This window comes from Myotis myotis, unplaced genomic scaffold (genome assembly GCF_014108235.1).
Source record: "Myotis myotis isolate mMyoMyo1 unplaced genomic scaffold, mMyoMyo1.p scaffold_m19_p_1, whole genome shotgun sequence".
In the NCBI taxonomy this organism is placed as follows: Eukaryota; Metazoa; Chordata; class Mammalia; order Chiroptera; family Vespertilionidae; genus Myotis; species Myotis myotis.
Window position 1 is genome coordinate 126120803 of NW_023416313.1, and position 15720 is coordinate 126136522.

At 35.5% G+C, this 15720-nt stretch overlaps 1 protein-coding gene across 21 annotated transcripts in view; it reads right to left on the reverse strand.

Annotated features, from left to right (window-relative positions):
* ZEB1 (zinc finger E-box binding homeobox 1) overlaps window positions 1-15720 on the reverse strand; it is a 305104-nt gene that overhangs the window by 201312 nt on the left and 88072 nt on the right. For 9 of the 21 annotated variants that reach the window (XR_004974243.1, XR_004974244.1, XR_004974249.1 and 6 more), the window contains 2 exons: window positions 6947-7089; window positions 3591-3654 (listed from right to left, as the gene is read on the reverse strand). The exons of 8 other annotated variants lie outside the window; for them this stretch is intronic. The gene's annotated coding sequence lies outside the window, so the exon portion shown is untranslated. Of the gene's footprint in view, window positions 1-734; window positions 776-3590; window positions 3684-6946; window positions 7090-15720 lie in introns of those variants that run through there. 4 more of the 21 variants (XR_004974248.1, XM_036351468.1, XM_036351459.1 and 1 more) reach the window with 4 other exon arrangements.

Here is a 15720-nt window from a genome sequence, read left to right on the forward strand (position 1 = left end):
GTTCAGTTAAAATTTCAGTTTTGCAAGGAAGTTATCTCTGACCCCCAGATTAGGTTACCAATGCTATCTTCCCTTTGCACTGCTCCATCACACATCTTTAATATACTATAAATTCTAAAAGGACAGGAAATGTCTTTTATTTATCACTCTATTTGCATAATTCTCTATATATTTGATGGCTGATTGAATAAATTTATTTCCCATACTAGAACATGGCAGGTAGTTGTATCAAAGTTTCAAAGTCTGTGTACTGCAATACAAGCAGTGAAATTGCAAAAAAAAAGAAAAAAAATTGATATATGAGGCTTAAAGAGTTAAATGCTGAATTGTTTATACACAGAAAAATAGAAGCCATCCATGCATGTAGGCAAACAGAGAGAAGTCACTTTTCATAGTTCTTATTTGAAAAGTTCTGTTTTAAATAATCTATATATAAAAGCCTCAGCGACCGGTCTCTATGATGTGCACTGATCACCAGGGGAAGATGCTCAATGCAGGAGCTGCCCCCTAGTGGTCAGTGCACTCCCACAGCGCGGGCGCCACTCAGCTAACTGGCAGGCGCCAGATGCAGGGCTCAAGGCTGGCCACTGCAGTCCAGAGTCTGCAGCAGAGCAGCAGCGAGCCTACCAAGTGGCAGTGGCGGCAGGTGCAGTGGGGCCGGAATGAGCAGGAGCGGCAGGCAGGAGCGGCAGGCGGCATTGGACTGCCAGTTTCAGCCCGATCCCTGCAGGCTACGCCGAGGGACCCCACAAATCTGTGCACCAGGCCTCTAGTTCTGAAATAAAATTGATTACAAATGTCCATGTCTCTATATTCAGATGCTTGATTACTTTTAATCTTCCATGAAAACCAAGGCAATGATTTAGTAAACTGACTGAGTAGGTCAATTGTTACAGTGTGCGAACAGAACATTTAACATCTGTCTAACTCAACTTAAAAATATGTATTTATATATATTTGCAAATGTTCTTAAGAAGAATTTAAGCTTTTAAAATAATTTGATTAGCTAATAGTAAAATAAGTTTTTGTTTAAATTCAACACCAGGTAAGTAACACAGGGATTTACTGAGTGGTATTCACAGACTGTTCTTCCTGGATAGAAAACAAAATCTGGCTTATTTAAAAAGCAGAAGAGCATGAGTGATAATTAACTTGAGTGATAATGTCCAAAGGAGACAGAAGTAACAAAACTGTAATCTCTTTTAGAAACCAATGCCATTTTCTATAATGAGCTTTATATACTACACATTTTAGAATTTTTAATAATTAAATTTAAATGAAAAATACAGGTAGTACTGTAAGTTGTCTCATTTTTTCTATCCCTTTTTGGAAACAACTGCTTTTTTTTGTATCATTCCTCAAATTTATTTATATTCTAACATTCATGGTATAAATTCATTAAATCTTGAATTAGGCAGACTTCACTGGCAAATACCAAGAAAAGGAAAAAAATATTCTTTTATTTTGAGAAAGAAATTAGTCTCCTGTCCAAACCAGTTTGGCTCAGTGGATAGAGCGTCGGCTGGTGGACTGAAAGGTCCCAGGTTCGATTCTGGTCAAGGGCATGTACCTTGGTTGCAGGCACATCCCCAGTAGGGACTGTGCAGGAGGCAGCTGATCTATGTTTCTCTCATCGATGTTTCTAACTCTCTATCACTCTCCCTTCCTCTCTTTAAAAAAATCAATAAAAAATATTTTTTAAAAAAGAAATTAGTCTCCTTAATTATAGAATTAGCTTACTTACCATTATTACAGTATTACTGTAATACTGAAATATATACAATCTACTATAGAATTTCTTTAACAAGGGCTCAGAACCAGAAAGTGTCCCAACAATATTCAGTGTAATGTTTATTAATAGGCAATTAATTGCTTTTCTAACACTCTGAAAATAACAAAAATAATGTTATTCACCTATTTTCTTGGGTTTTGGTAATTATTTTGGAGGTAGGATTTAAAAAAGAGAAAAATAGATAATTCTTTTTTAAAAATCTATCTATAAGAATTTGTCACAAAGGTCATTATTTTATGTACCATCTGACGAAGGATAGAACATAAGAAACTATAAACAAATGAACTGCTTTCATTTAGGCTGGTATTCTCAAGTTTAATTAATGCATGTTAAAACCTTTTCCTTCTAAGAATATGCAGAATGCATTTTAGAAATAAACTTTGCTGTTTGCAACTATTACATTTCTAATGAATGAAGGCAAGTAATTTATATTCTTTGAAACTCGGTTTCTTTGTCCAAAAAGTAATATTAAACTAGGTCAATTGTGGTTCCCCAAATCTTTTGTTATAAAACCCTTCAAGAATATGATGAAAATTATGGGTACTCTTTGCAGCAAAAAAAATATACAGACAAAATTTGATTATATAATTTCAGGGGATTTACAGACCTTTTGAAGCTCATCCAAATTATCACTGGGCAAAAAAACAAACAAACAAAAATAAAAACAAAGCTAGAGTATAGTTTAAGTATTTTGTAGCTTTAAATTTTGGTTTCAGAAATAATAAGTTTAAAGCCTTTAAACAAAAGGAAGTCAGTTTTGAGAATAAAAGTAAAAACCCAAATAATCCGTTAATTTACTCATTGCTGTTACAGATATTAGCTTGGAAAGGCTGAATGCCTTATTTATATATAGACTACAGGCTCGGTGCACAGATTCATGCACGGGTGGGGTCCCTCAGCCTGGCCTGTGCCCTCTCGCAATCTGGGACCCCTCAGGGGATGTCAGACTGCCGGTTTTGGCACGATCCCCTGGCCTGTGGGGATTGGGCTGAAACTGACAGTCCGACATCCCCCGAGGGATCTAGTGGTGCTCAAAGTGGAAGGTGGCAGGGGAGGAGCCTGAGCTTGGCCCACTGTGCCTGCCACCGCTGCTCCGGTAGTGCTGACGCAGAGGCAGAAGAGACTCACACTGCCGCAGCTGCGCTCGCCAGCCAGCCGTGAGCCTGGCAACTGGTGCCTGTCGGTCAGCTGAGTGGCGCTCCCGCTGTGGGAGTGCACTGACCACCAGGGGGCAGCTCCTGAGTTGAGCATCTGTGCCCTGATGGTCAGTGCACATCATAGCAACCAGTTGATCAGTCATTTAGGCTTTCATATATATAGATGTAGGTGATAATTTGACAAAGTAATTCATATCTTAGACATTAGAAGTTAGGCAAATTAAGATTCTGACAGAAACCTAAGTTATTTATAGACATGAAATATGTGATATTCACAGCTTACAAATGACAATAAGTTGTCTCCTCCCAATTCCACCACCACCAAGTTAATTTCCTTCTTAGAGTGAGGAAGAAAAAAACTATGTAATGTAGGCTATATTTGAGAACTTTAAGGTGACTGTTTTGGAGAAAGGGAAATACTTTCAGATTCGTAAATTTCTTATTTAACAATAATTGTTGGATAAGTGCCAGAAAAAGTAAAAACTTACCTATAATTCTTGTTCTCTGAAGGAAATGCAGTAAGTATAAACATATCCACACTCTTGGGTACATTCTCCTAAGCATGAATGGATTTGGAATGCGCCATGGCTTAAACTGAACTGCTAAACTGTCAAACCACACTGGCAGCTGGATCTACCTACCTATTTGGTAATGAAGCAGCGTTGTCACCTGTAGTCATCCATCTGGTAAAGGCAAGTGTTTTCCCTAGAGGAAGTGTGGAATTGGTGTAACTGCTGTCCACAGAGAACATGCATTATAAATGATCTCTTCTCTAGAGCTTAAGGGTGATAAAATATTACTAAAGAACTACTACTACATGCTTCAAAAATGGTCCTAACATTTGAACATTAAAAAATGTTTAAAAAGAAGAATGGACTCTTTGTGAAAGAGTCCTTAGGAGGAATTACAGACACTGATATAAGAGCTGGCAGGTTGCTTACTGGATTGGGATCCACTGGTCAACACCAGAGCAGAGAATTATAAGTACTTAAGTACTTATAAAGTAAGCCTTATCCTGGCATTCAGCAATTTAATATTTTGTGTTAATGCTTGCCAACTTGAAAATTATGTGATAGCAGCAGTGGTAAACAATGGTAGGAAAATAACTTGAAATAGCCAGGATCTTGAAAACTGCTAAGATTATCACCAAGGGTGAATTGATTTTCATAAGATGTAATACTAGTAATGTGCTACTAGGCAATTTATATTTTATAAACTCAAGTAACTAATCATTTAATTTATAAAATTTCATAAGCCTTACAGCTTAATGTAATAATTTAGATTTAAAATGTTTAAATATGTAAGAATTGAGTCCCTGTTTTGTAAGCCCCTTTTTCTGTCTTAAACATCTTAGAGATTTAGGAAGAAATGGGCCACAGTTTCTGGTTTGCATATTGATTTTCAGAGGGTTATCAAAATTCTCCTCATTGGAAGAGATTCTTTACCTTCTAGTGTTACAAGATTCCATGGTAGGATTACCAGATAAAATACAAGACAATCGATTAAATTTGCATTTCAGATAAATGATTTTTATACGTATGTTCCAAATACAGCATGAAACATGACTACACTAAACTATTATTTGTTATTTAACTGAAATTCAAATTAAAAGGGGCATCCTGTCTTTTTGTTGCTGTTTTTTGCTATATCTGGGCACTCTAAACCAGGGAATTCAGAGGGATACCCAACAGACTTTACATTCGACGATGCTAAAATGGGAGCTTCACTCTTGGTTTATATTTGCACTGTCTAACAAAACAGCTACTAGCTACATGTGGCTCTGAGCACTTAAAATGTGGCTAATTAGTTCATTATGAAATGCTCTATAAATGTAAAATATACTACAGACTTTGAATACTTAGTATGAAAAAAAGTAAAACATTTCATACATTTTATACTGATTATATGTTGAAATAATATTTAGATATAATAGGTTAAATAAAATTAATTAAACTTAATTTTGCCTGTTTCTTTTTACTTTTTAATGTGATGTCAACAGGACATTAAAATTACATATGTGGCTTGCATTATATTTTTACTGGACAGTGCTGGTCTACATGGCTACAAGGAGAGGGTTGGGCTAGAATTTCCTTGTTCTTTCCCTAAAAAATCAATATTGGTAAACATAGGGCTGCCTTGGAACATGAGCACACCAACAAAACTAAATTTCTAGTAGGGACTGTTTCCATAGATTAGCTATGATCCTTTAAAAATAAATAAGCACTAATATATATATGTGTGTATAAAGTATGTCTAGGCATATATTTTTTAAAAATCTCCCAGATAGTAGTTCTGATAGAAGAATCCTTCAGTACCGTTGTGTTGAGTTTTCACTCCTGTATCTCATCAAAATCATAGAACAATACTTTATTTTATTGCCTACTATGAGTTGAAGTGATATAAACTATCAATAAGAACTGTTGGAAAAATACCTAACTTTTGATACTCTAGTCCCAGTGGTCCCCATTTTATATATTCATGCTACATTACAGATTTGAAATTACAATATGATTTTCAGAATGGTGACATAAATTTTCCTTTTTACAAAATATGTTGCCAATACTATCCTAAGACAGAGCTTATTTTTAAAAGGGGCAGGATTTTTAGAATAAAAAAATTCAGGTATAATAAAGCTTTAGTTTAGGTTACATTTTCAGTAGGTTTGGCTTTTTATTCAAATTTTTTTCTCAAATGGCTGAAAGAGCAAAGGCATTCATCCATTCTGTTCCATGCTATTGTAAAGATTAAAAATATTTAATATGCTCTCACAAATAAAAATTCAAAAATTACAGAGAAATTAAGTATCTAGTAATCTTTATTTCTTCAGTACTATAACTTATATAATCTCTACTTTGAAAATCTAAATCTTTTAAAGTTGCCTACAGTTACAATAAGCAAGACTAGTTCTAACTCCCCAACTACTAATATACAAAAAAGTAAATTGGTTCTCAAGGTCTTTTCAAAAAAGTTCGTAGTTTTTCTCATTCTAAGAGCAAGCACAAAGGGTTTTTACCCTTCTTAATATCTTTTATAATACAAATATTGGAAGAATAACTGTTTTAAGAGATCATAAAATTTATTATTAACAAAGATAGGGCTGCCAGACAAAAATCAGCCGATATCTCCCAAATTTTATTTTTCATAAGAATTTCACATCTTGTAGAACTAAAGTTTCCAATATCAGTTGGAAGGATTTGATGTCTTCATCAGCAAATGACCATTTATGTTAGAATTGGTCACTTTGAGAGGTGTCAATAGATTGTGCAAAAGAACAATAAGGTTTTCTGATGTTAGAGTTTAACAGTAAAGATGAGACATTAATTTATACTTTATTAGGTTTCCTTGTGGAATCAATGTATATATTTATTTCCTAAAGACAGGAAAAAGTTGCAAGATAGGAAAAAAGCTGCTGATTTTTTTTCAATTAGGATCTGGCATAAGAAATTTTAAGATCATATACCCACTAGAGATTAAAGGCTTTTGCTTCTATTATGTTCTGAAGCTTAATACAGATTAAAAATGATTTGAGGGACTTACTTTGAAGTAAAGGTAAGATACAACTTCAAAAAGAACACGAAAAGCAATTCTTCAAAGCTAGTTATATAAATTTAAACTGTTAAGTCACCAGACTGCTTAAATGATGTCACTGTTTCAAAATTCTTGAATGCAAATTTCAAAATATCTAAGAGAGTTCTTGATGAGGAATCAACCACAGCATTCACTAAACTTATTTAAGATGCACACTGAACTAAAAGGCAAGTTTTACTATAATTGGGATTTTAAAAAAACCATCCATACATTTCAAGAACATGCTTCCCTTCTAAACAATGAAAACCATCTCTTGATTGATGTATGTGATGTCCTGCCCACAAGTGGCTGCCTAGACCCCCTTCTGTGAGAAAGTCTGATAGTCTCAATCCCTCCATGGAGCATTCCAAAACCAGTCCTGCTTTAGGAGCTTGGGCCCATGAGTGTGCATTCACTACATAGCGCTTACCTTTAGAGAACAAGGTGGTTGACACAAACTGATCAAGTTCTCACACCCCACACCTCCAAGAACACTGAAAAAGATCTGCAGATCTTTCTTGGTGCAAGAGGAACCTCTTATTAATCTTCTTGAGGTGGAAGTTTAAAATTTTCCTAAAGAAGGAAAGAAGAGTAAACGATTATACTGAGATTATACCATTTGGTTCAAATTTATCCATATTACAGAAAGTAGGCTCTGAAGAAAATAAATTAGATAAGATCTTGAGTATTTCAAAAATCACATTCTCTTCTTTCAAAGAAAAAGTTATCTCCCTTAAATAATGCTGTATGCTTCAAATATTACTTCTTAAACCCCAAATCTAAAGTGACTAGTTCAACTTCTACCCCAGCACTGAACTATCATTTGGGAAGTTGAGAAAAATATGGACAAATTTTGGGTTGCCAAATTATCACAGTTGTAAATTCCATTTAAAAAAATAGCAAAGCTAAACTCATTAAAAAGCAAACAGCTAAACAGAGCTAGAAGAAATGTTGTCCTGTCTCTCTATATATCTCTAAATTTCTAAATACTCCAATAACATGCATTTCTTGACAAAAGTAGCACTTTGAGTTGTGTTAAATGTTACAGAATCATATATGAAGTAACCTACTATAATTTAAGCTCCCAGAGGAAATGAATTTTTTAAAAATAATTATTTTATAGAGCCTCAACTAGTTCCTGGTACATAGTAAACACTAAAAAAAAAAAAAAAAAAAAAAAATGGGAACAATAGAAATAATATTAAGCAATTAGCGAATATTCTCTAGGTTGAAATGTGCATAAAATAAAACGATTAGTCCTGGCCAGGTAGCTCATACACTAAGTTTATGGGTTCAATCTCAGGTCTGGGCACATAAATCAATGAATGCATAAATAAGTGGAACAGCAAATCAATGTTTCTCTCTCTCTCTCTCTCTCTCTCTCTCTCTCTCTCTCTCTTTAAAAATCAATTAAAACTTTAAGAAACCAATTAGCCTACAAATGTTCTGAAAAATTTGAAAATATTATATAAAATAATATTAACAATATCAAATTTTAATCACATATTAAATAATTTAATGTTTTTGATGTGCTATATCATAAAATATTTATGAGAAAATGCTATACAAATATTATAACCCAAACTTCAGAAAAGAAATGGAATACTTTAAGATCAAGAAATCATACACTCTACCGTAAAAATACATTATCAAATATAAGAATAAAAATATTTAGATAAAATGTAACATCCCTTCTTAATATTTTATTATTAATTAATTTTCACCTTTTGAAAAGTAGGTCTATATAAGCCAAGTGGTAATATGGTTATCTATATCTATAATTCTGCCTAAATAAATCATTCCCATAATATTAAACTGAAATCAGAAGATTTTATCAGTATGATTTTCATATTTAAGTAAATATATACATTTTTTCAATCTTAAAAAACAAAATTTAACAAGAAATGCTGAATATCCATTTATTTTTCTGTAACATAGATTATTACTAAAAACAGATTAATTTCCTTCAACTGTGTTCCAACTCTTTCCAAATTTGATAAATTATGGAGAAAAGAACGAAACACTGAAATTAGGAAGAGGTAAGTCAATAATACTGATAAAGGACTGAGAATGTATATATATTTTAATAAAAATGTAAGGCCAGTAGAATCAGAACTGTTATAGAATACTTGATTCCATTTGACCTTAAATTCTACAAAGAAGAATCAGTTCTCAAAAAAAACCCGAACACTAGGTGTATGGAGCATTTCATTTCAGAGTATAGAAACCATGTAATGTAGAACCAAAACCACAATAAGGGAACAGGTAGTAAATGTAGAATTTATGCTTACCCCGTATCATTAAAATAATGCTATAGCTGACACATTAGGCCTTAATTATAGTAAAAAAAACTGCCTACATGTTACAAATAATTCAACTTAATATCTTGTATCAGGGAATCAAGCTTAAAATGTGAAAAAGAATATTTTAAAACAAAACTGTAGAAGCTCACTTAATTTAAAATAATGTTCCTATTTGGGACATTTTGCAAACCTTTGAAACTAACTTTGGGGGTAAGGGATGAAAATAGTTCCAATGAACTAAATGCAACAATATGCCAAAGGAGATTTAAAAAGGTAAAGACAAATAAAAATAATTGGAAATTTTGCTGAAAGGAAAGGATGCCACTAGATCAGTGGTTCTCAACCTGTGGGTCACAACCCCTTTGGGGGTCGCCTAAGACCACTGGAAACACCTATACAATTACATATTGTTTTTGTGATTAAACACTATGCTTTAATTATGTTCAATTTGTAACAATGAAATTGGGGATCACCACAACATGAGGAACTGTATTAAAGGGTCGCGGCATTAGGAAGGTTGAGAACCACTGCACTAGATGGTTCAATCTCCTAGACCTAGGAGGGTGAAAAAGGAAACAAATTCCCCAAGGTAGAGGCACTAACTAGGAACTCCTTTAAAATTCTTACTCACAGTGGTGGATAATGAATCTTTTGCATCATTTTCACTAGCAGGAGGGCTGAAGTCTAAGTTTACCACATTCAGAGACTTAGTGTTCAATTTTTAATTTCACTTGCAAGTATAGATTATTAAGCTAAACTAACAACTATTTTAAGTCCCTTACAAAACTGCCCTGAATAATATATTTTCTCTTTTTTATCTTGATCAATGTTTCTCATACTGTGAAGGACTGTTTTTATTTCCAGTGTGGATGCATGCTCACAGACTATTGCTCATACTACAAAGAACTCTCTCAGCAGTTTTTTAATAATACCAGTCTCTCCTTAGTGAGATGAGATAGGTGATGTACATGGATGACACAGAAATATCACTTTGCTATAAAAATACATAAGTTTGTAAACATGTATTGAAACTGAGTAAGCATTATTCACAGACTGATATAACCAGCACTAGTCTGCTGCCCATACTTTATGAAATTCTAATCTAGCTCACAAGAGTAGGGTCTTATATTGTTCCGTACACTTCTTGGCTGAATCCAACCTCCAGTTTTAATTCCTTTGTCTTTGGAAATTATTGACTAATGAATTATCAATGATTTGTTCCAGTATATTGCTTTCATCAGTTATTTCTGCAGCACTATACAATAGAACGTTTTATGTTGGTAGAAATATTCAGAGCAGACTCTGTGCAAAGAGTGGACATTAGCCATGTGTGGCTGTTGACCACTTGAAATATAACTAGCGTGATTGTACTAAAAAAATTTTTTTTAACAGGAGAAAAAACAATTTAATATGTGTGTATGGGAGAATCATAATATGATGCTTAGATCATAAAATGAGGCTCAAAGAGATCACTGAATCAGGCAGCTTTTTATGCTTTTTACACAAAGAAACATCTTTACTTGGTAAGTTCTATTAATGCTTTCATTACCTAAGAAATTGACAGGACAAAAGAAAGTTAGTACTCATTAGAAAGGAATCTAAGAAAGGTTTGGGTATCATTAGTGAGGAATCTAAAGAGTTTGGACTTGGGTAGTAAATTAGTAAAGGTGTTAATAAGGCTTGTTTACACCAACTTTCCACTCTTGATTCTTTTAATTCTTGTGATAATGTTGTCTCTTAGCACTCTGAGGAACTAAATTTTAAATTTTACTTGATTTAAACTTAAATTGCCATATTCAGCTAGTGGCCACCATATTGAACAGTACAGTGCTGGAGCACTGCATTATTTTCACTTGATCTTTTGTTGTTGTTTTGTTCTTATTTTATTTTTTTAATTTCATTTTATTATTTTTACTGTTGAAAGTATTATAGATGTCTCCCCCTTCTTTTCTTCCCCTTGTCCCACAGCACAGGGTTCCGGCGCTGCGCCAGGCCTTAACCACCCTATTGTGTGTTTTCATGGGCAATGCATATATACATATAACTTCTTTGGTTAATCTCTTCCCACGCATTCCCCACCCCCTTCTCTCTGAGATTCAACAGTTTGTCCCAAATTTCCACCTGATCTTTTAAATAAAATTTTTAAAAAATCACCCATTCCCTTCAATATTAACACAAGTATTTTAATTATATCATTTTCTGTATGTACATATAAATATTTACATGCTTGTAGTAATGACATATAAATAAATGTACTAATTATATTTTCCACATACACTTAATATTTCTAGAGCTGCACTGTTCAGTAATGTGGCCACTAGACCCATATATTTAAATTATATATTTTTTTTATTGATTTCCAAAAGGAAGGGAGAGGGAGAGAGAGAGATAGAAACATCATTGATGAGAGAGAATCATCAATAGCCTCTTGCACACCTGCCACTGGGGATCAAAACCGCAACCCAGGATGTGCCCTTGACTGGAATCGAACCCCGGACCCTTCAGTCCACAGGCTGACGCTCCATCCACTGTGCCAAACCAGCCAGGGGCCCCATGTATTTAAAATTAAATAATGTTAAATAAAATTTAAAATTCAGTTCCTCAATTGCCCTAGCCATACTTCAAGTGCTCAGGCGACCATTATTGGACAGTGTAAATTACAGAATATTTCCATCAATACAGAAAGTTCTATTGGACAATTGTTCTGGCGTCTTCAAAAATGATCATTTAAGACACTATACTATTTTACATTAATGTCTATATTAGTCTCTAAATTGAGCATTTTTCTACATATAAGATTTATAATAGGGAAAATATTTATACCTAAAGTCCTACAAGTGAAATATCTGAACATTACTGTGTCTCTCATCACATATTCCTATATTTCTTCCCAAAAGTTTGCTATCACCTCTTATCTTGACAATATTAGATTTCTTTTTTAAAAATGTGGCTCCTTTAAGAGAATGAAAAAGCTGTTTCTCAAAGTCATTTTATTTTGTAACTTATAAGTACATGATTAAATGTTTTCCCTCATACTTTTTTATTATTCATTTTTCTTTATTTTCAAATCTTAACTGTCATATTTTTCTTATTTATATATTAGGATCTTGATCCTAAATTTGCATATTCTGCAATAATATAAATTGTTATAGCTAGTATCATTTTCTTTTTTTTTTAAATATATTTTTTATTGATTAAGATATTACATATGTGTCCTTGTCCCCACGTTACCCTCTACCCCCCCACCCCCCCGCTCATGCCCTCACCCCCCCGTTGTCCATGTCCATTGATTAGGCCTATATGCTTGCATACAAGTCCTTTGGTTGATCTTTCCCCCTTACCCCCACCCTCCCCTACCTTCCCTCCAAGGCCCGACAGTCCAATCAATGCCTCTCCGTCTCTGGATCAGTCCTTGTTCATCAGTTTATGTTGTTCATTATATTCCACAAATGAGTGAGATCCTGTGGTATTTATCCGCTCTCCAGTTCCATCCATGCTATGGCAAATGGTAAGAGTTCCTTTTTCTTCTTCCTCTTCTTAAAGAATACCTTTCAGCATTTCATATAATGCTGGTTTGGTGGTGATGAACTCCTTTAGCTTTTTCTTATCTGTGAAGCTCTTTATCTGACCTTCTATTCTGAATGATAGCTTTGCTGGATAAAGTAATCTTGGTTGCAGGTTCTTGCTATTCATCACTTTGAATATTTCTTGCCACTCTCTTCTGGCCTGCATGGTTTCTGTTGAGAAATCAGCTGACAGTCATATGGGTACTCCCTTGTAGGTAACTGACTGTCTTTCTCTTGCTGCTTTTAAGATTCTCTCTTTATCTTTTGCTCTTGGCATTTTAATTATGATGTGTCTTGGTGTGTTCCTCTTTGGATTCCTTTTGTTTGGGGTTCTCTGCGCTTCCTGGACTTGTAAGTCCATTTCTTTCACCAGGTAGGGGAAGTTTTCTGTCATTATTTCTTCAAAAAGGTTTTCAATATCTTGCCCTCTCTCTCCTTCTGGTACCCCTATAATTCTGATGTTGGTACGCTTGAAGTTGTCCCAGAGGTTCCTTACACTATCTTCATATTTTTGGAATCTCTTTTCTTTTTTCTTTTTCGGTTGGGTATTTTTTGTTTCTTTGTATTTCAAATCTTTGACTTGATTCTTGGGATCCTCTTGTCTGCTGTTGGATCTCTGTAAATTATTCTTTATTTCAGTCAGTGTATGCTTAATTTCTAGTTGGTCCTGTTTCATGTCCTCCAGGTCTCACTATACTTATTGAGGGATTCATTAAATTTATTGGCGGTTTCCATAAAATTCTTGAAAAACCTTATAAACGTGGCCTTGAACTCTATATCCAGTCGTTTGCTTTCCTCCATTTCTGCCATTTGTGACCTGTTTCTTTGTCTCCGCATTTTGGCAGCTTCCCTGTGTTGATAGAGTGGCCCTGCGCGCCAGGTGTCCTGTAGGGCCCAGTAGCTCAGCCTCCCCAGTTACCTGGGGTGGACACTCTTGGTGCACTCTTGGTGCCTTGGTTGTTGTAGGATCACTGGGAGGAATTGAGCTCCAGGCCAATTGGCTGTGAGAATCAGCTGTGTCTAAAGTGGGAGAACTTCTGTGCTGAAGACACCCCTCTGGGGCAAGACTTGCTTCAGTGGGGCTTTGGTGCTCACTGAGTCTGCTCCCTGAGTGTGTCCCTTATGGATCTGAGGAGTTGCAATCTGGATGGTCCCCCTCTGACCACTGGGTACAGTGGTTCCTGGATCTAAGGAGGTGCTAATTCAGCCTCTGCCTGACGCCACACAGCAGGAGCCACGAAGAGGCTCAGCTGTGAAGCAATGCAAGCCGCTGCGGGGCCTTGGGCCTTCTCTTGGAAGTTCCGGGTCTGCCTGGCTTGGCTGCAGTTAGGTACATTCACATGCAAAAGCCTCTGCCGAAGCCTGGGTGGGGCGGGGTCTCAGGGAATCAAAGGGCGGATCAAGGAGCTATGGCTGATTCTCCGCCTGGTGTCTTGGGTCTCAGTGACCTGCTAATTGCTGCAAGCACCTCTGAGGGAAAGCCGCCTTCAAGTTCGCCTGCTGCCGGACAGACCAGCTTCTCCCCGTATGAGTCCTGGGTCCCCAGAGACTTCCCGGAACCGGAGTTCAGAGCAGTCGGGAGCTTGTGATTCAAAAAGACAGCCGCATCCTCAGGTGCCACCCCCTTTCCTCGCGCGCACGAGCCGCCGTACCTCTGCACTTCACCTCCGCAGCGCCTCTGGCTCTCAGCGTGCTTTTCTTTCCTTCTAGTTGTAGAATTTACACTCAGCCAGCCTTCCTGTTGTTCTGGATGATGTTTGCTCTGTCCTTTGCGGTAATTTTCTATTGTTGTGAGAGGCGGCAATTTCCCGGTGTTTACCTATGCCACCATCTTAGTTTCTCCTCCATTTTCTTTATAATATATGATGGAGATATGTTCCACAACTTTCTATAAGCCTTTTAATTATAATATTTTAGCCCAACAAAAAATTTTAATATTCAAGTACATCTTTACCTTGGTTCTACTAATGCTTCAAATATGAGATGAAAAAGTAGTTTCTATGCTTTTTAAAAATTCCTATAGCTATATAAAGAAGAAGGAAAACATTTATTTGTCCAATCAGTCTTGCAGTTATACCACTGAATGCTACTACCTAATACTACTGAATGAATATCCTGTAAGTGGCCGCTCCTTTAGAAAATAATATTTCATCATATATTAAGGTATTATATATAGATGGAACTATTTTTGGGATCCTCATAATGCTCCAGTAATCTATGTTTTACAAGACGTAGAAAAAGATTTCTTTTCAGACTTTCCTTTAAAAAGGCAACTGTAATAATTTAGGAAAGTATTGAATAGAAAAATAGCATGGATATGGACAGTAATGTTTTACTCAAAGAGGAAGAAAAACATGTGCTGGCTTTATTACTACTCAGTGTCTTTGAACTCATATAATGCTAAATAAATTTTTGAAATTACTAAAAAGGTTGATTTCACATCTGTACTTGATGTTGGCAGAAATTAGGGTGGCATGCAAGCAAAGGCAAAAGGAATTTGCATAAGTCACAGGAGGACAAAGGGGCCTTTCTCTTTACACTAAGAAGTCAGTGGTTCAAGAAAAATTTGTATTTAAATCTCTGAGGGTAGAAATTTCCCTCACAGTACCTGGATATACATCTATTTCTGTATCATTACCACTGTTTAGACACTATTGCTTCAAAATGTTTCTGATGTGTGCCCTGGCCTGGTAGCTCAACTGATTGGAGTGTTGTCCCTTGCACCAAAAAAGTTGCTGATTCAATTACCAGTAAGAGCACATACATAGGTTGAAGGTTTGATCCCTGGTTGGGGCAAGTACAGTAGGCAACTGATTGATATTTCTCTTTCTCTCTTCCCCTTCCTCTCTCTCTAAAAATCAATAAAAATATATCCTCAGGTGAGGATTAAAAAATGTTTCTGATATGTAGTAGGGTGAGACTTCCCCTCATTGTAGAATCCCTATAAAACAGTGATTCCCAAAGTGGGCGCTACCCCACCCTGGGGGGCTCTGCAGCGATCCCGGGGGGCGGTGATGGCCACAGGTGCATTTGTTTTAACTTTTTTGGTATTACCTTTCTATTCTGAGTTCAATAAATAGTTTCATAATTTCAAACTTCAATGTTTCTAATTTACACCTTTCTTTACTATATTTTACGAAAAAGGTAGAAACATTAATACATATATCTTTCTGTTTAATTGCTATTAAAATTTAAAAAAAATTAATTTCCAGGGGGCGCTAATATTTTTTCTGGAAAGGGGGCGGTAGGCCAAATAAGTTTGGGAACCACTGCTATAAAATAAATCACTAGAAATTTTGAAAGTTATAAGTAAATCTAAATGTCCATAAATTACT